The 24,463-nt window shown below is 39.9% G+C and overlaps 1 long non-coding RNA gene across 4 annotated transcripts in view; it reads left to right on the forward strand.

Annotated features, from left to right (window-relative positions):
• LOC132652486 (uncharacterized) overlaps window positions 1–21,146 on the forward strand; it is an 88,844-nt gene extending 67,698 nt beyond the window's left edge. The window contains exons 3-6 of one of the 4 annotated variants that reach the window (XR_009590128.1): window positions 9,732–9,844; window positions 11,043–11,171; window positions 19,028–19,124; window positions 19,938–21,146. This is a non-coding gene — a long non-coding RNA (uncharacterized LOC132652486). The remainder of the gene's footprint in view (window positions 1–9,731; window positions 9,845–11,042; window positions 11,172–19,027; window positions 19,125–19,937) is intronic. The other 3 variants (XR_009590129.1, XR_009590126.1, XR_009590127.1) reach the window with 3 other exon arrangements.
• Window positions 21,147–24,463: the final 3,317 nt, after the last annotated feature.

Raw genomic sequence — 24,463 nt, forward strand, 5'->3', positions numbered from 1 at the left:
TTCCCTCCCATCCTCACTCTCCCTCCCTCATCTCCTCCCATGCCCCTCTCCAAGTCCACTGATAAGGGAGGTCCTCCTCCCCTTTCATCTGACCCTAGCCTATCAGATTTCATCAGGACTGGCTGCTTGTCTTCTTCTGTGGCCTGGCAAGGCTGCTCCTCCCTCAGGGGGAGATAATCAAAGAGCCAACCACTGAATTCATTTCAGAGATAGTCCCTGTTCCCCTTACTAGGACACACATGGACACTGAGCTGCCATGGGCTACATCTGTGCAGGGGTTCTAGGCTATTTCCTTGCATGGTCCTAGGTTGGAGTATCAATCTCAGAAAAGACACCTGGGCCCAGATTTCTTGGTTCTGTTGCTCTCCTTGTGGAGCTCCTGTCCCTTCCAGGTTTTCCCATCTCCCTCTTTTTTCATAAGATTCGCTGCACTCTGCCCAAAGTTTGGCTATGAGCCTCAGCATTTGCTTTGATACACTGCTGGGTGTATCAGGGCCTCTTTGGTAGGTTCCTGTCCTGTTTCCTGATTTCTCCCTCTTCCGATGTCTGTCCCTTCTACTTTTCTGAGCAAAGATTTATCATCTTACCCTGGGTCCTCTTTCTTGCTTAGCTTCTTTAGATGTACAGATTTTGGTATGTTTATTCTGTATTATATGTCTAAAATCCACTTATAAATGAGTATATAACCATGTGTGTCTTTCTGTTTCTGAGATTCCTCATTCAAGATAATCCTACCATTTGCCTGCAAATTTCTTGATATCCTTGTTTTTAATTGCTGAGTAGTACTCCATTGTGTAAATGTACCACAATTTCTGTATCCATTCTGTCGCGACTGCCTTGACCAGCAAGGAAGATGCAACACTGGACTCTTCTCAATGCAGTTTATTCAGGAACCTTGAACAATCTTCTGACTCTTGGGAAGCCCAGCCTGCCAATTAAATAGCCTATGGCCAGCCAATCCTGACAAGCTACATGGGGCCTGCAGATTATTCCACAACTGTGGAAGCGAGCCCGATGCACATACACAACCAATTAAGGAGTTGATTACCGAGAGCTTTTACCTACCAGAGGCAGAAGCCAGAGCCATCTTTAGGGCGCGGCAGAGCTTGGCTCTCCACACCATTCCTCAGTTGAGGGACTTCTGCATTGTTTCTAGGTTCTAGCTATTAGGAATAAAGCTGCTACTAACATTATTGAGCAAATGTCCTTGTTGAGTACTTCAGCATCTTTTGGGTATATCCCTAGGAGTGGTATAGCTGGATCTTGAGGAAACACAATTCCTAATTGTCTGAGAAAGTGCCAGATTGATTTCCAAAGTGGTTGTACAAGTTTACATTCCCACCAGCAATGGAGAACAGTTCCCCTTTCTCCACATCCTCTCCAGCATGTGTTGTCACTTGAGTTTTTGATCTTAGCCATTCTGATAGGTGTAAGGTGAAATCTCAGAGTGGTTTTGATTTGTATATCCCTGATGACTAAAGACATTGAGTATTCATTTAAGTGTTTCTCTGCCATTCTATATTCCTCTATTGAACATTCTCTGTTTAGCTCTGTACCACATTTTTTAATTGGGCTACTTGATTTGTTGCTGTTTAACTTCTTGCATTCTTTATGTGTTCTGGATATTAGCCCTCTGTCAGATATAGGGTTGGCAAAAATCCTTTCCCAATCTGTAGGCTGCCATTTTGTTCTGATGATAGTGTCCTTTGCTTTACAGAAGCTTATCAGTTTCATGAGGTCCCATTTATTGATTGTTGATCTAAGAGCTTCTGCTGTTGGTGTTCTGTTCAGGAAATTGTCTCCTGTGCCAATGAGTTCAAGGCTCTTCCCCACTTTTTCTTCTAAGAGATTTAGTGTATCTGGTTTTATGTTATGGTCTTCAATCCATTTGGACTTTAATTTTGTTCAGGGTGATAAATATGGATCTATTTGTACTTTTCTCCACATAGATATCCAGTTAGACCAGCACCATTTTTTGAAGAAGCTGTCATTTTTCCATTGTATGATTTTGGCTTCTTTGTCAAAAATCAAGTATCTGTACGTGTGTGGGTTTATTTCTGGGCCATCTATTAGATTCCATTGATCCACCATTCTGTTTCCATGCCAGTACCATGCAGTTTTTATTACTATTGCTCTGTAGTACAGCTTGAGATCAGGGATGGAGGTACCTCCAGATTATCTCTTGTTGTACTGGTTTTGGTAATTCTGGGGGTTTAGTTTTTCCATATGAAGTTGAGAATTGTTCTTTCAAGGTCTGTACAGAATTGTGTTGGTATTTTGATGGGAAATGCATTGAATCTGTTGATTGTTTTTGGCTGGATGGCCATTTTTACTATGTTAATCCTACCAATCCATGAGCACGGGAGATATTTCCATCTTCTGATTTCTTTTGCAATTTTTTTCTTCATAGACTGAAAGTTTTTTTACAAACAGGTCTTTTGCTTGCTTTGGTTAGAGTCACCCCAAGGTTCTTTATGTTATTTGTGGCTATTGTGAAGGGTGTAGTTTTTCTAATTTCTTTCTTACCCTTTTGTCTTTCATATATAAGAGGGCTACTTATTTTGTTTCAGTTAATTTTGTATCCAGCCACTTTGCTGAAGGTGTTTACCAGATGAAGGAGTTCTCTGGGGTTAAATTTTTGGCGTCACTCATCTATACTATCAAATCTGCAAATAGTGATACTTTGACTTCTTCCTTTCCGATTTATATCCCCTTGATTTCCTTTAGTTGTCTTATTGCTCTAGCTAGGACTTCAAGTACTATTTTGAAGAGATACAGAGAGAGTGGGCAGCCTTTCCTTGTCCCTGATTTCAGTGGGCTTGATTTAAGTTTCTCTCCATTGAATTTGATGTTGGCTATAGGCTTGCTGTATATTGTCTTTACTATGTTTAGGTATTGTCAAGCCAATATTGACTTACATAGCAAACTCTAGGCTAGCTAAGGCTACATAGAAAGATCATATCTCAAAAAAAATAAAGTTAGAAAGAGGACCTCACCTGTTTTTACTGGAAATTGAAAATGAATATTGAACCTTTTTGTTTGTGTTTGTATTTTGTTTTTAATTGCAACACAAGGTGGTACAATTTTGGTACAATATTTTTCATTCAATAAATGAGAAATATATCTGGGAATTACATTCTATAGATAATTTTTTAAAAATTAGAAAAGTGAGTGAGATAATCCAAATTCAAAATGACATATATGGTATGGTCTCACTTATAAGTGGATAATAGCCATAAAATATGGGATAGCCATGCTACAATCCATAGACCCAAAGAAGCTAGGTTAAAGGAGGTCCCAAGTGAAGATATTTGAATCTCACTCAGAAGGGAAAGTAAAATTAGTCATTGGAGGTGGAAGGAAGGAGGATGCTGGGTGGGAAAGGGGATGGGGAAGGGAGCAAGGGTGGGAATTAGGAGTAGGACAGGGGTGAGAGAATAAAAATCCAAGGTGGGTGCCATCTCTGGAACTTGCCAGAGAGCTGAGCTAGAGGAGGCCCAGGAAGTCTATGGGGCTCACCCTCCCTAAGTATGGTGGTGTGGGACATGGAGCCTGATGTGACCACCTCCTATAGCTATGTGGAGCTATAAGGACACCAACACACCAATAAAACCTTACAACCTAAATTTGTCCTGCCTACAAAATGTGTAGGGACAAAGATGGAGCAAAGATTGAGGGGATAACTAACTCAAGAATGGCCCTACCTGAGACCCACCCCATGGGAGAGAACCAATCTCTGACACTATTAAAATTCTCTGTTGTGCTTGTAGAGAGGAGACTAGCATAACTCCTCTGAGAGGCTTCACCCAGCAGCTGAAGGAAACAGATGCAGAAACCAACAGTCAAACAGTAGACAGAGCTCAGGGAGGCACTGAGAGAGCCACAAGAAGACCTAGAGAGTCCAACTAACCTGGGCCCGTCGGGGCTCACAGAGCCTGAACCACCAGCTAAAGAGCATGCAGGGACTAGTCCTAGGTCTTACATGTATGAAGCAGATGCACAGCTTGGTCTTCAGGTGGATCCCCCAACAACTGAATCAGGGGCAACCTGTGACTTAGATGCCTCCCTTTGGATCCAGTTCCCCTAACTAGGCTGCCTTGTCACCTCAGCGGGAGGGATGCACCTAATCCTGCAGAGACTTAATGTGGGGGGGAGGTGGGAGGAAGGTTTGATACCCAGGGGGAGAAAGCAGGTAGGGGAACTGCAGGAAGAGGAGAGAGGGCTACAATCAGGATGTAAAGTGAATAAATAAATAAATTAATAAAAATAAATGACTGGCTCCTAGGAGAAAAATAATGAAACACAGAATGACATAAGAAAAAAGTGGTGGGAAAATTTTGGTAAAATTCAAAAATTTATATCCACATGGACTACTTCTATCTGTCCATAAAAGAAGGAAAGAATTCGTTTTCTGAAGTCAACCTATGACCATTCTTCTACTAGAACTAGCGGGTGTTCTTGTTTTTGCTTACTTTTTTGTTTTTGTTTGGTTAAGTTTTTTGTTTGTTTGTTTTGTGTTCTTTTTTTAAATAATTTTTATTTTTTTATATTAATCACAGGTTATTCGCTTTGTATCCCAGTCGTAGCCCCCTTCCTCATTCCCTCCCAATCCCACCCTCTCTCTCTCTCATCTTCTCCCTGCTCCTGTGTTCTTTATAACATATTTTTATAGTGGAATATCCTTTTGAAGAAATAGAGAGAGATTAAATTAGAATAAATCCAGTCAGAACTTACAGGTACATTTCCAAATGCAGAGGGAATTTTGTGGCACTTTGAAATTATTTGCTAGTGATTTTAATTATGTATTTTAGTTATTTGTGTGAATGAAAAGCTCATCATTCAGTTACCAGACCCTTTCTGCAGTTTTGTTTAGTTTTCTTTTCCTTTCTTTAAGAGATTATGATAGTAACATCTTGAAGCAGGAGTTATATTTAGCTTCCTGTGATTGCTGGCTCTCTCTCCCAGAGAAGGTGCTTCCTTGTTAGCATTCTCTTTTAAGTTTCCTCTGAGGTTCCTGTCTGGTCAGTGCCTCCCGCATCTTCAAAGGTGTTCATTCATCTTTGCTCTGAAAACCTGTTTTTCATCCACAGTACATTGCCTAGAGCCACTGGCTGTCAAAACAGTCTTGTATCCCAGCAACTTTGGCTCTTTCTTAAGATTAGCAGAGACAATCCCCTGCCCCCATGACCTCAGCCAGTTTAATAAGACTAGAGATTTTACTCTATAATAGTAATACCTTTACATGAAATGAGTACTAAGTTCACTCTTATCAGTCAGATTCATTTATTTGATACCTGAAAAATGTTATTCATCCAAATCCCAGGCCAGTTGCTAGGAGTGACTAGCAGGATCAATGGTTCACATTTCCTCAGGCATTTTGGTTACTAAAGAGGTTTTTGGAATGTGTGAGAAAGTTGAATTTTCAGGACTGTGGAGTCTATACTTGAAGAATGAGATAATTCCTCTGCTACCACAAATCTCAGTATATTTGTGAGATCTAAAGTGTATGTAAAGTTTAACACCTCAGCATAGTATTGGAAGTGATGGAGTCATCTGCAATGACTGTGAAAATGCAAGAGGAGAGTCTCATGGACATTATGAGCTGCCAGTGGGGCCTTGACCCCAGAACTGTGGGACTGGATCACACTTAGGTTGACCTCAATCACCAACGGGATAGTGACTCTCCTTCCACCATCCTGTCTAAAAATAATTGGTTTCCCTCCATGTCTTTTCTTGGGTCTATCCAAAACTGAGGATTGCAAAGACTTTCGAGAACATTTCACTACATAGTTAAAAATAATATGCAAAGATACTTTTTCCTTTAGACTAAGCCAGTAAATAATGAATCTTTCTAGGTCAAGACTGACAGTGGCAACTACTTTCCACACTGTGGATTTCTATTTTATCGTACAATTTATTCTTTAAAATTCAGCAGCACATAGCACACCTCAGAGAATCTGAGATGGGCTGTACGAGTCACAGCAGCGGCCGCCTCGTCCCCTGCCTCAGCTACATCTCCTAGTACGCCTCTCTTGAAATTATGTAGAGGTGGAACTATATTTACATTTTTTTTTATTTTTTTAAGGTGGAGGGTGTGTGTGTGTGTGTGTGTGTGTTTACTCAGAAGATATAGCACAGGTCTCATTACAACAGGAGACACACACCAATGTAATTAGAAGCCATACTTGTATATTTCCCTCAAACAAAAGTTCATCACTCAAACAGTTCGGGTATTTTTCCTTTCATTAAAAGAAAACTGATCTTTCCTAAGGAGATCTTAGATAGCAGGCTTGGTAGACATCCTGTTTGATAGGAGGCTGTTGACAGCCATTCATATCTACTATCCCCAGTGTTTTGCCCTGTCATGACATTTTATGGAAAGCTCTAGTGTTATTGCAAGTAAGTATAGATGTTCTCACATTTCATGTACTACCCTTAACAGGCTCCCTGTGTCTACAACACCAGACACATGTTTATTCAATAGCCTGAGTAAAATCAGGAATTTGTTTATTTGTTTGTTTTGTTAAAGCAGGGGTGATTGGGAGAAGACAATGATTTTAGTTACTGGTTAAAGTTGTTTGGACTTAAAACATGAACCATTTAAGAGCATGATGGAAGTTGCCTTATAGTTTAAACGTTTATATTCTTTTTGGATGCAACAAATACCTAGAGAAAAATGTGTTTGCATTAATGTCATAAAAATTAGTAACGGTTTAATTGTCATCATCAAATGTAAATGACAGCCTGATGGGAGAGATAGAATATAATGCTCTATTAACCAAAAGATGTGTCCCAGATGGTGATCTTTGCCATTTTACATCAAACCGACAGTCCATCACAGTAAACACCATTACTGCACATCTCAGAGCTGGGGTCTGCCCTGCACAGCCTGCTTTCTCAGAGATAATCTCATTGCAAACACCCTAATCTGACCAGAGGCCAAGTCTACTACTCATTCATCTATAGAATTCTTCTTTGTGTCATTGGATAGTTCCTACGACCATTGAGACAGTAAACAATCATACAAAGCTTTGTAATGCTCCGGACAGCAGGGCATTCTATGATCCTCTGTGAGGTAACAAAGGAATCCCAGTTAGACAACTTGAAGATTACAGTTTCTATTCAGAAAATAAGAAAAACCCATTAATCTGAAATACCATTATTTCTAGTTTTTCCAAACTTTTATGTATGCCAACTATTACCTCTGTGTCAAAAACCACAAATATTAAATCTTGACTGAATCATAAAAGACCTGTGGTAAAACTGCTTTGCCTATTTAGAAGTTACAATTGGTAGAGTCTTATGAACCAATCTTCAGTGTAATAATCTGAAATAAATTTCAAATATGATGGTGAAGCAAAGAGATCATTTATAAGGTCTTCGTTTTTACTTTAAATATGAAGCATATATATCTTCACATATGAGAAATACATAAAAGATATAAGAAAGAACAACATGTCAATGGCTGTTCGCTGTTTGAATAAAGAGAAGTGTAAGGAAAGGGAGAAGGACCAGAAAGAAGAGGATGAAAGGGAAGGAGAGAGAAGGAAAGAGATATGGAAAGGTAAAAAAGAAAAGTATGGGAGAGAGAGGGGGAAGGAGGAAGGAAGGTAGAGATTGAGGGAGGGAAGGGGGAGAATTTGACTGACCCTATGGCCTTCTTATCTTTAAAAAGTCCGAAGTGATTACGGTTGTCAGAGCATATTCCAGGTGCCATCAATGAATCCAGGTAGCACTGGAGTTCAGGAGCCAATAGCCAACGGCCACAGACATGGAGCTCTGAGATCTCTCTTCACTATTGAGTGGAAGGTGGCTTCATGCGCTTGATTATTATTTTTTTTTTTGAAATTCAATTTACTTGCCTATATAAAGGGACCACAAAATAGTCTAAATAAGTTTAAGGGGCAATAAAATAATGCACACAAAATAATTTAAACATACTGTATTTCAAATAAAGGGTATTTTCACTGTCTGCCAAACTACAGATAGAAAGCCTTAAGATGTTCTCACATTTAAAAAATGGCAAAACCCTCTCAACATCAAAGCTGTTTGAAACTATGTTTTAGCATTAGAACCTCGCAGACATCAACCACATGAAAAATGAAGGCACAGGAAGGTAACCTTCTTTTTCAATACCTTAACATATGGAAACATACCAAAAGGAGGACAGACCACTAGACTGGATGGAATTGAGCACTGGGAAACTCAGTGCCGGCATTCAGCATGACCTGAGAACCTTTCCCTCTATGCGGGGTTCATGTTTAAAACATAGAACAAAATAAGACACACTGCAGCCTTGCCTCGGAGATTCATGCCAGATATGCTTTTCTTCAGATTTCGCATTTATTGAGCGGGAGGGGAAAGGAAGGAGGGACAAACAGTGCGGAGCGCGACCACAATATTATTTCACCTTTTAACTGGAATGAAAAATTCCAAATATACAATAGAAGAATGGGGCTAATGGATGAATGGAGTTATTTATTCTAACAAATACATATTAATGGTTACCAGCTGAAAAAGGAAAAAAGAAAACATCCTGACTGTCAAAAAGGAATAAGATATGGGATGGCTAAAAAACGATTCACCTCATTTATGAAGCAACTTTTCCCTGGGAATGGTCCTCATAACAGCCAAGCTGTGCAGGTGCGGGATGCTAAGTGCATTCTGCCAGCTTGCTCAGGATTGCATCTTCACGTGATGTCTTTAAACAACAACAACTCAAAAACAAACAAACAAACAAAAAACCAGAATGGCTTTTGTTGCCAGTATGACAAGTTTGCAGAGCTGTAAGTTATGGCTTTTTATACATTTGTGTGGAGCATTCCATGGATCCTTCATGATCCTGGTGTCACAATTATCACTCATTGCATGGCTGAACACTAAAAAAGGAATTTTGCATGCTGGAAGTTAAACTGGGAGGGTTAAATGTCATTTATATTAATATTCTGAATTTCAATTGAAAAAGAGAGATAAACTTTTAAAATTCTGACAATATTTAGCTGTTCTGGACCAGCTTTGAGTAACTTTCAACAAATACAAGTTTCTTCAGACATACCTGATCCAGAAAACTATCCTTGATCCTGGGCACAGGGAAGTTCCTCTACATTTAACATTCTCAGCATGAATTGCTGATATGGGGCTTGTTATAATGTCTCTTCTCCCTTTATTGGGTTTTCCTTTATTTAAAAATGGTGCATGCAGCTATGTCCTTGTATGTGAATAACTTAACATGGAAGGAAGACCATAAATTAGCTCTTCCATAGTAACAATACGTGTACTGTAGGAGTTGGGCTAGCATCTATCCACTGTCTCACCTGAGGGAGAAACCAGCAGGTTTTTGTTTGTTTGTTTGTTCTATTGAAACAGACATTTTCATTAACTTTCCACAGAATCATTATATATTTAATTAGCATCATTTATTCCTGCTCAATTTTTTATTCTTGTTGTCAGGAGATCAGTTCAGCACCTGTCGTGCTTTCTGAAAATGGGGTCAGGCCACAGCTCCAATTTCCTTCAGCTTTTCCAGCTTCACTGAAAACTCACTACTAATGTGTCAAAATTCTTCTTCAAGAGACAAAACTCAGGGGGTCCTTGTCTCCCAAAGGCAATCAAGACCGGTACAGCGTAAATTTAATGCAGTATCTGGTTCTGCTCTCTTGTGATTGGCCTACAAAGTACAAGGTAGATCTGATGAAGACACAATATGGACTGTGCAATTTCATTCTTCACAGCGGGAAACAACTTCAAAAAAACATTTGTACTGTACATGTCTGAATGATTCAGTCAGAGCCGGGAGGATCTGTGGCCAGAAGCATTTCCAGCTTCCTGCAGCTTCACAATGGAGGTGAGGAGCAGAAGGAATGGGGCAATCCTTAATTGTGCAAGGTGTTTAGAAGACTATCGAATGCTTGACATCATGACATAACTCATGATGTTGGCAAAGAGTGCCCTTAAGATATTATGTGACAAAATGACACAGCCTTCTCCACAAACATCCTCAAGGAACCACTGCCTTCTTCCCATCTGCAAAAACACTCCAGGGTACCTTTGTAGCCTCATCCCATGCTTTACCAATGCCCTTAAATAGTAGCCACCGTCTTTCTACACTTTAATGCTAATGCAAGTTTTGGCTTCAGTTGTGTTACTCTAATTTTATTTTTCAGTATATAGATCTGTATACACGCTTGGTATAATTCTCTATTCCAATTAAATAAATTGAATGAAAAAATTTAGGAATATATGAAATGCTTATTATAAACATATCCTGTAAAACTCACTATTGCATTGTTCACACAAGGCTCTCATATCAATAATCAGCAATAGTGATGATAACAGGTTATGTGAGTCATCATATGGGCTCCAAGTCATTCTTTTGTTAACAAATAATACAGAACCTGGAGTTAAGCACTTAAGAAACAAGTAAGGCTTCAAGTTCCTGTTAGCAAGCTGAAATACAAGGAACGGAAATAAATGAAAACATAAATAAGTGTTCTTCCTGAAAAAATAAAGGTGTGCTGCCAATAACAAAGTATGAGAGCCAGAAAAAGGATCAGGAAGAAGGACCTGGAAAAAAACTGCCAATTCTGCCAGCTTTTATAGTTACAAAGACATAGGACTCCCTTGACTGTTCATAGGGCTGTAGCACATAATTTCTAGATTTACCTCTATTTGAAGAAGGATTTTCAGCTACTACGGAAACAGATGATGTTCTAGAACACTTATTGTGTATCTTTAACAGAACCACTTGGGCATGTGAAGGTGGAGGGAGCACACATTTCAAGTGCACATTTCTGGTCCTCGGGCCCTGGAGAGATGCTCAAAGCTAAGCCTTCCAGAACACTGAAGGAGCACCTCCTGTGGGGAGGGTACCAGAATCACTGGATCCTGCTTTGGAAATTATAAACCGACATCTGAAATTAGGCCTTTGATTTCTCTGTATTCCATATCTTCTCTCGTAATTGGCTTTTGTTGTTCTTTGTGGAGACTCTTCACTGCTGCTAGTCCTTTTCTTTTTCTTTACTTTCACTATGTTTTCTTTGCAGTGCTTTGGAGGAAGCCAACACTTCACATATTTTGGAAAATACTGTTGCTGTGCTTCATTCTCAGCCCTTTCCTGATACCTTAGAAGAAACATAAACTCTTGGAAACAACAAATGCTGAATATTTAGGAGGTGGGACCTAGTGGCACAGGATAGGTTACATCCTGTAAGATGCCCTGAGGCAGATGCTGAGGCTTCACTTCCTCTGAGTTTTGGTCATGAGGTGGCTCATTTTCTCTACATGTGCTCCTGCCCAGTTACATTATCTGTAGACACCCAAACCCAAAGCTACTGTGTTTAGCAAGTCCTAGACAACGTGGTCTAAGAATGTGGTCAAATGCATTACTTCCTACATAAGTTGAATATCTTGTTTGTTTGTTACAGAGACTTATATCCAGCAGAGAACTGAGGAGGAGAAAGATGAGAGTGTCTGTAGATGAATCCCTAGCGGAATCCTTGAGAATACGGGGAAATTCTAGATCATCACTTTCAGTTTCTTGATTGTGACACCGCATTAAGGATTTTTTACTCTTGGAGAAAACTGAGCAAAGCATTCATATAATCTTTGTGTTTTTTAAAATATAATTGTCTATGAATCAACAAATTTTGGCAAAAAAGGTCGATTCCAAAAGCAATTATTAATTTAGGAAAAATACTGATACCAAAATGAGTATCAAGGAACTAAATGCATTCTGTATATAATTCCACAGTGAACTTATGTAATAGAGTATCTCCATTAAGTCAGTCAACTAACTTTCATATGAACAGGAGCATAGAATTATTACATAATGAACACCGATGATAACTGAGCTTCTTCTGTGTTGCTGTGAAGGCAGTATACACTAGAGCTTTGTTCTGATTCCTAGTATCAAAAATATTGTTTAAATGGAAGCAAATTAAGGCCACTTTTGTAAATGAATTTTGTATTTTTAAAAATTTGTTTTTTTATAAATTACAGTTTAATCACTTTGTATCTCTGCTGTAGTCCCCTCCCTCATGCCCTCTCAAGCCCACCCTCTCTCCCTCATTTCCTCCCATGTCCACCCTCAAGTCCACCAATAGGGGCACTCCTTTTCCCCTTCCCTCTGACCCTAGCCTATCAGGTCTCATCAGGACTGGCTGCATTGTCTTCCACTGTGGCCTGTTAAGGCTGCTCCCCTGTAAGGGGGAGCTGATGATAGAGCCAGCATTAAGTTCATGTCAGAGACATTCCCTGTTCCCATTACTAGGGAACCCACATGGACAATTAGCTGCCATGGGCTACATCTGTGCAGGGGTTCTAGTTATCTCCATTCACGGTCCATGGTTGGAGTATGAGTCTCAGAAAAGCCTCCTGGGCCCAGATTTCTTAGTTCTGTTGCTCTCTTTGTGAGCTCCTGTCCCCTCCATGTCTTCCTATCTCTTCCTTCTTTCTTAAGATTCCCTGCACTCTACCCAAACTTTGGCTATGAGTCTCAGCATCTGCTTTGATATCTTGTGGGGTAGGGTCTTTCAATGGCCCACTGTGGTAGGCTCCTGTCCTATTACCTATTTTTTCCCTCTTCCAATGTCTATCCTGTTTGCCTTTCTGGGTGAGGACTGATCATCTTAACCAGGGTCCTCCTTCTTGCTTAGCTTCTTTGGGTATACAGATTTTAATATGCTTATCCTACATTATATGTCTAATATCCACTTATAAGTGAGCATACACCACGTGTGCTCTGCTTCTGGAATACTTCACTTAGGATGATGTAAATGCATTTTTAATGTATGGAAATTTCCTCACTTGTTATCAAAAGATGAGATGTTATGCTAATAATTAGCTCCAGCAGGTGACATTGCAAAACTGAGCCTCAATATTGAAATATTTCATCGAAAACATTTCAGCTTCACTGCCATGTGGCTCAGGGTATCATCAAGTGCTATGTGATTCCCCCACCGTGAATAAATGGAACTTAGCTGCCCTCAGACCCCAAGACTCACCAGTGTCTGTTTCCTTGTAAATGAAGAAGAATAACCAGGGGAGAGGAAGAAGAGAAGTAAAGAATTCTGAAGTTGGGATTAGACAGTCCAAGACGGTGAAAGAAAACTCCCTGTGAACTGTGTGCTCCTGACAGACAATTTTAAATGAATTGGGTAAATGCGTCAGCAAGGACAAGCTTTAAGAATGTTGAATGCAGAAAATGGCCTCTCCCACCACACAAGTACAGAGAACCTTGATCCCATGGGCAAAGCCTTGCAGATCCTCCAACACTAACTCATGATTTTTGTTATTCCTAAAGAAAAGTATGAATATCATCTTGATTTATGTAAATTAGGCAGCCACTATAAAACTATGCAGTAATTAAGTAGACTGGCAATTCTACAGTATTGTATGAGAGTTCTGTAAACTCTTTCGAATCTCCAGTTGGAAGAAGAAACCTGATTGCTAGACATCTACAGAAGAAGTTTCAGTGCCTTCAAAGGACAGAGGCAACTGAGTCTTGTGACCCAGAGAAAGTCCAAAGAATGCCCAGTTAGTGTGGCACAGCACTGTCTCCACCATGAAATCAAACACCTGACACCAATTGTCATATAAAAGAAAAGGTTTATTTCAACTCAGTTTGGAAGTTCTTAGTCTGTGATTAGCTGACCCTGTTGCCGTAAGCCATGGAAAAGCCACACACCCTAACAGATAGTTGTACAGCAGACTAGGTACTCAGCTTCCCGCAGGAAGGAAGCTACAAAGAATAAAGACAGGCTGCTGCCCACAGTCCTCTCCAGGAAAAGCAGCCTCCTTCCTGCCACATTCCCCCATGCTGCAGGCCATGCCTTTATCTGATAGAACGTAAGGGGACGTTGATATTCATGTCCCCTCAAGCAACTGGGGCTTGGAGACTATATTGTGTCTCCCAGTGTTACACAAAAGAGATCAAACCACTCTCACTAAACTTTGTATAGATGTTGGACAACTACAAGCGTAAGAGAGGCCACCATTTTTATACTCTCCTACCCGGGGGGTCCTGGAACAGAGCCTCACCATCTTCTCACTGTATTCTGTTAGTGGGGAAATCAGCAGGTACTCAGTCTCCTGGATGAACGATCCCACTTTACTTAGCCATCATATAACACCGTGAGCAAGACACTGTAGGACTCATTTTATAAATTACGTAAATTAGGTTCACGGAGCTTGAGTTATGCAGCTAAATTTCCAAATGGGGCTAGCCTTGTTCCCCAAAGCCCGAACGGTTGCAACAACTTTGTAACTTTTGAGATGACAGTAAAGAAAAAATGATTTCTGAATAAGTGTCATGCTGTTCTATGTACCCAACTCCTTACTCCTCCCGTATGTGGCATGTTGCCATAGTTTCTTTTACCAACACACCCATCAGCAGGAAACTAGCTATGGACTTAGCAACTGTGCTAATAGTATGTACTGTTTTCAAGTAAATTGTAACTGGACGATAATTTACTTATTCCTCCAGTTATATTTCTTTTTATATTATTTTTACTTTCTTTTATTTTTAATGTATTAGGAGAGTGTCACTATGCATTACTACCTGGCTTGGAACTCTCTCTCTAGAGAGCTTGAACTCACAGAAATTTTCCTGTTTCTGCCTCCTAAGTGCATGGATTATTGGAGTATGCTACAACACCTGCAAAGTTATATTTCTTCATTGGTATCAGTGAAGACCAAACCGAGAATTAACATAAGGTCAGGATTATACCTCACAGACTACTGATAGTATGTCTCAAAATGGGATCTGAACATCATGGAACATGAATGAATGAGCTTCAACTCTGTTGGTTTACAGTTTGGGAAAGTTGAGACTCAAATAGATTCATAATCTAGTTCTAGAGCAAGCCAATAGCAGAAAGGATAATCTGCTATATCTATTAAAATAAATAACAAAACACAAGCAAAAACTGGAGCTTGTCAGTTCACCTTGAAACTCAATGGTCTAAAGAGAAACGAACTTCCAACAGTTAATTAAAAGACAATATAAATACAAGTATACTTGTATATATTTATTTTGTTAGGTTGTATATATTTATTTTTATTTTTTTAACTTTTAGTAATTACACTTTATTCACTTTGTATCCCTCCATAAACTCCTCTCTCCTCCCCTCCTAATCCTACCCTCCCACCCCCTTCTTCACGCATGCCCCTCCCCAAGTCCACTGGTAGGGGAGGTCCTCCTCTCCTTCCTTCTGATCTTAGTCTATCAGATCTCATCAGGAGTGGCTGCATTGTCATCTTCTGTGGCCTGGTAAGGCTGCTCCCCTTTCAGGGGAGGGTGATCAAAGAGCAGGCCAATCATTTTAACATATTCATATATGCAGAGTATCACTTCTGTATTTGACTTAGCATCTGTATTTTTTAAGTAGATTTTTCTGCTAATGGAAAATGTATTTTTCTCACTCTGATGATTAAATGGATTGCCTCCCCCACCCCCTGCCTCCCATGCACAAGAATGGGTGCAGAGTAGATGCATTATGAATTCCTCACTGACAAATGTGAGCACGAGGCTCTTTGATCTTTCTACACCAGCCCCATGACTGACTATTATTTAATATAGTTGGAGAAAATACGGTAAATCAAAGGAAGGCATTTTTAATTAGTGCTTTAAGTATGTGATTCATGGTGCCTTCTTAAAGAAAAGTACTCCCACCAGTAAATGAAAAACTCGTTATTTCTAAAAGCTGTTTACTTCTCCTTAATGACTTCTTCTAATAGGCAGATAAATTGAACAACGGCCTTTGAAACCTATTAGCCTGAACAACTTCCCAGGAACCAAATTTAATGTTTTGCTGTAGGTTGTTGATCAACTAATCTGAAAGTAATGAAGCATCGGTCCGCAAAGTCTTCTGTGTACGGGAACTCGGCTAGCTTTTAAGCAAGTGCACAGCCGGCATGAGTCAGGCTCACAGAATGAAGTCACAAATGCCTGTTACAAATGAGAGCAAATTAACCCTTGGGAAAATAAAACCTTTTGTAATTGGCATTTATTATTTGAGGTTCTTACAACATTAGTTACATGAGCAGGAAACAAATACTCAAAAAACTGGTAGAGTCACCTTAAATTCTCTATTTTTTTTTTTTTTACCTGGGAGCCTAATGCAAAGACCTCTTAACATCGGGGAAGGCTGGGTAGCTCTTCATTTACGAACACCATCCAAAGAACTGTCCACTAACAGAAATACATTTTCCTCCCGGTTTAGCAGTGTCACAGATTCACATCCTTAATTGTCCCTTCAATATGGTAGAGCCTCTGTTGGTTGACCTGCAGAATGCAGGTAGTAATTTGACCTGTTGCTATGTGACATGGATGATGACACATGTCAAGTGTTTACACATGAAGGTCATTTATCACGTTTATTAACCATTGTTACTATTGTACTACAGCCCAATAAAAATAAATAAATAATCACCAATTAATTCTGAATTAAGCATGCAATAAAAGTAGATGAGCAAGCACAGTACACTTGGTGTTTAGGAACCCTGGCCCACTTCCTCCTGTGGTTGAGCACAAATACATCATGAAAATGAAGTAAAAATGTGGCTGCCACTGCCGGGTCTCCTCCAGCACCCATGCATCATCTAGACATAGAGTCGGGTGGGACTAATTTATTACTGCTTAAATCTACCTTTTTGAGAGTGCTTATATAAACAAATGTTTACATAAGGTAGAAGGTATTTCCTGCATGTGTCTGAATACGCTTTCAAAAGCTAGCTTCCCTTTACACTTAATTATTCTGAGTCTGCAAAGCTCTCAAATCCTGTCTCCACATCCACCGGAACTCTTCTGGCCCTTTAGTACATGAGTGTTCATTCCTTTCATAAGGATTTACGTTAATGCAAAATGAAAATAGGTTGTTTTTCTGCCTCTGTTATGAACTACATCGTCTGTTCTTTGATCACTCGCCCCTGGTGATGTGGTCTTGCCAGTCTACAGAGGAAGAGGATCCAAGCAGTCCTGATGAGACTTGATAAGCTGTGAGCAGATGGCTATAATGAAAAACTCCCCCCTTTCAGTGGACTAGGGAAGGGGATAAGGGGAAAGGGAGAGGGAGGGTGGGTCTGGGAGAAGTTGAGAGAGGGAGGCTACAATCAGGATATATAATGAATAAATTGGAGAAATATTTAAATAAATTTTTTTTAAAAAATAGAAAAAGAAAACGAGATTATTGCCCCTCTGTTTGCCTTCCTTTCCTTCTACCCCATACTCCACTTTCTTTCTGTGTTGAGCCATCATTTGAAATGGCATTGGGTACATTTCAACAGTTTAGAGTTTATAAGGTGATCTCTCACCTTCCCTTAAATCAATAACTCTGGGTCTTACACCCCAACTTGCCACAATAGTTCTTATAGTTCTTACCTATGTTTATCTGGAGGTCCTTTTTCCTGACTGGCTCTGAGCCTGGCATCATCCTTCTAATTCTGTATAAAACACTCGCTTCTGTGAAAGTCTGTCTCTGACTAAACTTTCAAACTGGCCAAACTATCTCTGTCTCTGAGTTAGACTACAGCAATGGCTGCAGAACTGTGGTCCATTCTCTTATTCCAGATTTACTTTTATCTATATGTGTGTGTGTATGTACATGTATGTATATGCACACAGCAACCAGAAGAAGATGTACAATACACTGGAGCTAGAGCCACGGGGACCTGGGAGCCTCCTGACGTGGATTCTGGGAGCACGCAAGAACAGTGCATGCTCTTAACTGCAAAGCCATCTGTCCAGACACCACTCTCTTAGTCTCTCTTGACCAAAATGCCCATAGACCATCCGGTGACAACTTAAAATAGGTCAAATTTCTCAAAAGAAAATAGTAAATGGTCAACAGATAGATAAAAACCAGAACTAATCAGCACGACAATAAAAATCAAAACCACAGGGAGGTATCATCTGACCCCAGAGAGAAAACGGTGCCCAAATGATCATAGATAACAACCAGTGACGGAATGGAGGATAAAGAAGGAATATTTGCACACTGCTGCTGTTAATGCGCATTACAGTATTGCCATCACGGACATCAGTAAGGTGCTCTGCAAAAAATAGACATAAAAAACAAAACAAAACAAAAATTATAAATAAAACTAGCATATAATAAACCAATATATTACAGAGAAAACTTATTGGAAGCAAATAAAATCGGTGTGCGGAAGGGAACCATGCATGTGTATGATGATGTTAGTGTTGTCCACAGTTAATAATTAACAGAAATAACACAAATGCCTGGAGCCCAATGAATGATAAAGAAAATGTAGTACGTGTGCACAGTGGAATACTGCCCAGCAATTAAGATAAATGAAATCTTATCATTTGTACCAGGATACCATTATGTTTAATGAAATAAGTCAGAAACAGATAAACACCTTGAACTCAATAAATTTGTAAATGAAGTGGAAGCCACTGGGTTCTTTGCAAAGCAGTGAGGAGTTAGGTAGTAGTTCACGGTTAGGCAAGAGTAAGAAGTTCCTGTGGGCTGTTGCTATGGGGTGATCACACAACATTGATAGTTTTGAAAGATTTAGCATGAATATTTGAGAACATGGTTATATTTAACCCAATTTAAATATTGCACAGTAAAGAAGTGTACAGGACAATTACACTACTCAATTATTTTCTACAGTTTTTTATGAATCACTTACATTTTGCATAAAAAGAAGTGAATGAATGTGGTGGCAGCTTCCTGTACTTCATAGGTCTCTGATTTCACATATAAATACACTGAGCAAAACAGAAGACTGTTTAAAAAAGAAAAGTGCATCAACAGACTGAGTCTAGGAATAAGTGATAGCCAAGTGGAATGGTTAGTTTTGATTGTCAACAGTACTTAGAATTATCTAGGAGGCACACTTTATGCGTATGTCTGAGGATGGCTGTAGAAAAGGAGGGTCACTCTGAAAGTGGGTGCCATTATCCTATGGACAGTTACCCAGGACTGAATGTTTTTTGTTTGTTTTTTTTAAATCGAGAAAGATAAATCTAATTGTGGATTCTTTATCCCTCTGGTCTTCCTAGCCACAGATATAATGTAACCAGCACCTTCTGGCTCTGGACTCCACAGCATCTGCAGCTCTCCACGTGCCTCCTCCACAGTGGATGGTACCTTGGAAATGTGAGACAATGCCAGCCCTTCCATCCTTTGCTTGTCTTTGTCAGATATCTTGTCATAATATGAGAAAGATAACTAATGCAGAAAACTGATACAGGAAGTGAGGTTGTTAAGGTGAAAAGCTTGACAACGTGATTTGCCCAAGGTCCATTTATGTAGAGAAATATTTTCTCCCGTAAGAAAGGGCTACAGGTATTTGAGAAAAGGAACAGAGTCACAAAATGTCAACATGCTCTTTTGGAATCTGACCTCTTGGGCCTACACATTATAGTCTTTTGCCATTTTTAGTATACACTCAATAGATCATCAAATAATTTCCCTATGAATCACTTTTCTTTCCCTTTTGGAAATTAACTAATGGTTTCAAGGTCCTTCTGTAGCCTTTTCGTATTAGGCAAGATTCTCTGAGAGGATCTAATCAATAGATTGCATTTATTAGTGTTACTGGATTGGCTTATAGGCTAGGGGCTGGGTAGTCTAGTGAAGGCTATACTGCTGGTAAATGCCTCAAATATATTTACAATACTTTGGGTATGAAACAGATAAGGCTCCCTTTTATATCATCCAGGTGTAGCAGCACACACCTATAACCCTAGTAACTCATAAGGCTGTAGCAGGAGGACCAGGGTTGGGGGCCACGCCGGGCACATAATAAGATCTTTCTTTGACAAATAACATTAAAATGTACATTGTGTATGATTGTTATTAGATTAGCCAGAAATGTGTGATCTGTAATGGTTGAGCTGAACTTGGATGCTTATTCTAAAAATGGAACAACGACATTTATAATTTCTGTTATTTTCTTCTCTTTGTGAGATGCCCTGAAGACATGAATAATGAAATAAAGTGAAGACAACGGTAGTTTTGAAGGTACACATCCTCACTCTCCTTCCTCTCACTATGATTCCAAATGCTGAGATTCCAGCTGAGCTTCCTCACAGGCCCACGGGTGTTGTCTCTGCAGCCATAACCATTCATCCCTATTTTATTCAGAGATCTCAGAAAAACAGCATGAGCTGCTCTACAGCAGGACTGATTCCTGGTGACGACCAACAGAGAACAGGAGCAAATTTCAACCTTTCATCTTTAGGGCTGAGAAGTACCAGAGTGAGTTTTCCTCTTTGAACTAAGGGAATGCAGAACATTGATGGTCAATGCTAAATGTGAGCAGTGGAAACCATCGCTCAGAAGGAAGTTTAACTTGAAAAATGTAGTTCAGGTAAAAGCAAACAGAGGTCAAGTTATTTTATGTGGATAAGTAACGTTAACAGCTGCAAGGAATTTTTACCTCATGTGGGATAGACTCCTGTCTTAATGCATATTGTAATAAACACATTAGCAAGCCTTCCACATGTCAATTAATTATCTTCTGCAACGTTACTGAAAACCCCAATAAGCATTTACTGAGAATTCTTTGAAATTAACTAGAAATATCCTATGAAAAGAAAAAGAAAAAAGATATCACTAACCACACACACACACACACACACACACACACACACAGAGCCACAGTTTATAAATTCCATGAGAAACAGCATGAACCAAATTTTTGCACTCTCTTAAGATGTGAAAACAGATACTTTCAAGGAAAAGTGACCTTGAATGCAAATAAGCGGTCTACTTACTCAAGATTGGACATCGGGTACCCAGCTTACATTTAGATTTTTTTCTGCAGACTTAGGGAATGAGCATGTCTTTGCTTCATGAAAAGGCTGTAAACATCATTCAGTGTCACCATGCAAGAAAACATTGTTATTCATTTCCTGATTATCTGCATACCCAGCTCTTTCTTGCTTATGTTGTTATAGACATTACTGTCTATGGATGAATGAGAAAGTGTATCACATGGAAGGTAGGACTGATTCCAATTACAGTGCGATCCTGTAATCATGGACAGATCAGAAACAAAATGGGAACCTGCTGCCTCAGGCCTCTATACTGCCTTGCTTTAAAAAGTGAGGTTTCCTGCTTGCAGAACTTCCTTTGTCTTCCCCATTTATTCTTTCTGCCTTGGTGAGAATAAAAAAAAATTCTGAACTCATTCTCTACTTTCTCTCACTCTTTTTCTTTTTTTTACATCTAGAGAGATTTTATTGATTTTCATTTATATATATATTCCTTTTTTATTATTATTATCATTTTTTACAATTTATTCAATTTGTATCCTGGCTGTAGCCCCCTCTCTTGTGTCCTCCCAATCCCACCCCTCTTGTCTCCTCCCAGTCCCACCCTCCCTTCCTCTTCTCCCCCTATGCCCCTTCCCTAGTCCACTGACAGGGGAAGTCCTCCTCCCCTTCCATCTGACCCTAGCCTATCAGGTCTCATCAAGACTGGTTGAATCAAAACAACCCTGAGATTTCACCTTATACTCATCAGAATGGCTAAGATCAAAAACTCAAGTGACAACACGAGCTGGAGAGGATTTGGAGAAAGGGGAACCCTCCTCCATTGCTGGTGGGAATGTAAACTTGTACAACCACTTTGGAAATCAATCTGGCTCTTTCTCAGACAATTAGGAATAGTGCTACCTTGAGATCCAGCTATATCACTCCTGGACATATATCCAAACTATGCTCACGTATACAACAAGGACATTCGTTCAGCCATGTTCGTAGCAGATCTATTCATAATAGCCAGAAGCTGGAAACAACCTAGATGTCCCTCAACTGAAGAATGGATAGAAAAATTGTGGTACTTTTAGATAATAGAATACTACTCAGCAATTAAAAACAAGGAAATCATGAAATTTGCAGGCAAATAATGAGAACTAGAAAAGATCATCTTGAGTGAGGTAACCCAGACCCAGAAAGACGCACATGGTATATACTCACTCATAGGTGGATATTAGCCACATAATATAAGATAAATAAATATACTAAAATTTACATTCTCCACTCTTGAGTCTCTCTGATAAACTGAAAATGGAAATGAACAAAGCAAGAAGCCCATTCTGTGTCCTCAGCCATCATAAGCAACATTATGCAGACAGGAGCACAGTGAGATCTCAACACTTAAACAGCCCTTCACCTAGGGGGAAAAACTGTCTTGGGATAACTCCAGCCACAACTGCTCTCTTGCTAACATGGGAATGTAAGAGACAGAACTGTTAGTACTGACTGGAGCACCCCTCAGATATGTAAAAAATTGTCCACTGAGGTTTTCCTTAAGAATGCCACCTCTCTCCTGGATTTAGACAGAACTATAAAATAGCTTTGGCGTGTTAATGCTAGCCCATTATGGAGATCCACATGACAGCTGCACAGCCAACACTTTAAAGCCATCAGAAAATTCAAGCTGCACCATGGTCACAGCTGGACCTATCGATCAAACAGATTTTGCTCGAATGAGATCCAGTAGTTGTTGGACTTTAGAATTTTAACCATGGGAGCTAGATTTGGGAGAAAATAAAACACAAAGCTCTCACCCTTGCCTTAGCCCGTGATGAAGTTGTTTTGTGTCATACAAGAATCTAGGGTATCGAGGCATGCCCACCAGTGGAATCAGATCCAGTACTTGTTATTGGCTAAAATAGTCATGAAATTTAAGAACATAAGCATGTCAAAGATTGAAGTCAAATAGTCACATGCACCCTGGTGACAGCTAAGTGCCTAATGTCCTTCCCTTCTTGCTAGGCAGGCTCTAATCGTAATTTATTACAAAAGGAACTCATGACTCCAGGGTCTCCATTGCAGTGGTCATCAGTTCCATCATGTCCACTCTTTACAGTTACCCAGGAATGCTTTTTCCAAAGGACCCAAGAACTTGTGAACTTGGTGGCATCTTTGAGGCCAACATTATAAAACACTTTCAAAATTGACTTGGGTCAAGGTTCAGTCAGGTTCTCATGCCCTCATTCTGCCTTGGTTCTGCCTTCCTGGTATGGTATTTGGTTTCTGGCTAGCACTTACTGGCAGTGAGCCAGTATTGGCTAAGTGCTGCAACTGTGCATTAGGACACATGCTTTGTGCATCTCAAACTGCTGTAAGAGCATGACTTACTATTTCATTCTTACTGATGAGGGACATTGGGATAGATATTAATGCATCTTATTTCTGATATTTTGCAAAATATCAATTATTTTTACCCAGGTGGGACAAAATGGAAACAAAGAAGAGACCTGAGACTGATCACATGTTCAGCGTTCTGACAAGTTTGATGTGCGAACTTGAAAACCACCACCAGCCCATTGACTCTGACTCCATATTCTTATCTCTTAAGCCATTCAATATCCATGTCTCAAGATAGGACTACAGTGATGAGAATGCCCTTCTTGTGTGACTTAGGACACAATGTTGTCTTCTTGTGTGTCTAAGGCAGAGGAACTCACCACCTTGTTTTCATCTCACAGAGGAAGAGCTGTGCTATTAGGCCTTCAACGGCTTCAATCAGTACCTCCTGTGGCAGAGCTCTGGCACTCAGACCTCATCAGTCCTTAGTTCAGTGGCTCAGGACCTCTGTGATGCTCCATATGCAGCCAGGATGCCCTGAAGTATCTGAGAGAAGGGAAACAAGGACTGTCAATATTCTGCCACACACACACACACACACACACACACACACACACACACACACACACACAAAGGTGCAGCAAACATGGCTTAATAACCCATGGGGTCTACTGGGTGCATAAACCCAAATATTCTTTAACCTCTGTGCTTTCCCTTCAACATTTCAAAGCATGAGTTTTTATGACAGACCTGCATCAGAAAAGAACAATGCCCTAAGCAGTCTCATCACCCCCTTGTATGGTTATCACATGAGAAATTGATGTTTTCCCTTTAAAGGATGTTTACTGCAACTTTCTTTCTGATATATTATAGTACTGGAAACACAGTGACAAATAAATGTAATTATGCTGTTAAAGAAAACACTTCATATCTACTCAAACGTGAGGAAACATGATGATTTCGGAAGAAGGGGAGCCAAGAGGATCATGGTTGTAGTAGTTTTTCTAATCTGAAGAGATAATATTGGATAAAGGCATAATATTAGAGGCATCAAGGTGTGAAAGAGGAAACAAACAAAAGAGAAAGCTGGCAACATTGGGCTTCACGGTAATGAGGACCAATGACATCAGCTCAAACGCCAGCCCTGCCAGCCATGTGTGTACGTTACTGTTGTTTTATGCCTTGGGTTCCTTCTGTAAAATGAGGACCACCCAAAGGCTTACAAGGAGCTTTAACTGAGTTATCATTGGTCACAAAGCATGTGTTACCCAATATACCTGAGGCCCTGAAAGTACTGTGTCAGAAGCAAACACTGGGTCCTTCTGCAGAAAATTACCCAGGAATGGATGCTGTCAAGTTACCTGCTTGGGGAGACCAAATTCACAGGGGCAGAGG

This window comes from Meriones unguiculatus, chromosome 2 (genome assembly GCF_030254825.1).
Source record: "Meriones unguiculatus strain TT.TT164.6M chromosome 2, Bangor_MerUng_6.1, whole genome shotgun sequence".
NCBI classification, from domain to species: Eukaryota; Metazoa; Chordata; class Mammalia; order Rodentia; family Muridae; genus Meriones; species Meriones unguiculatus.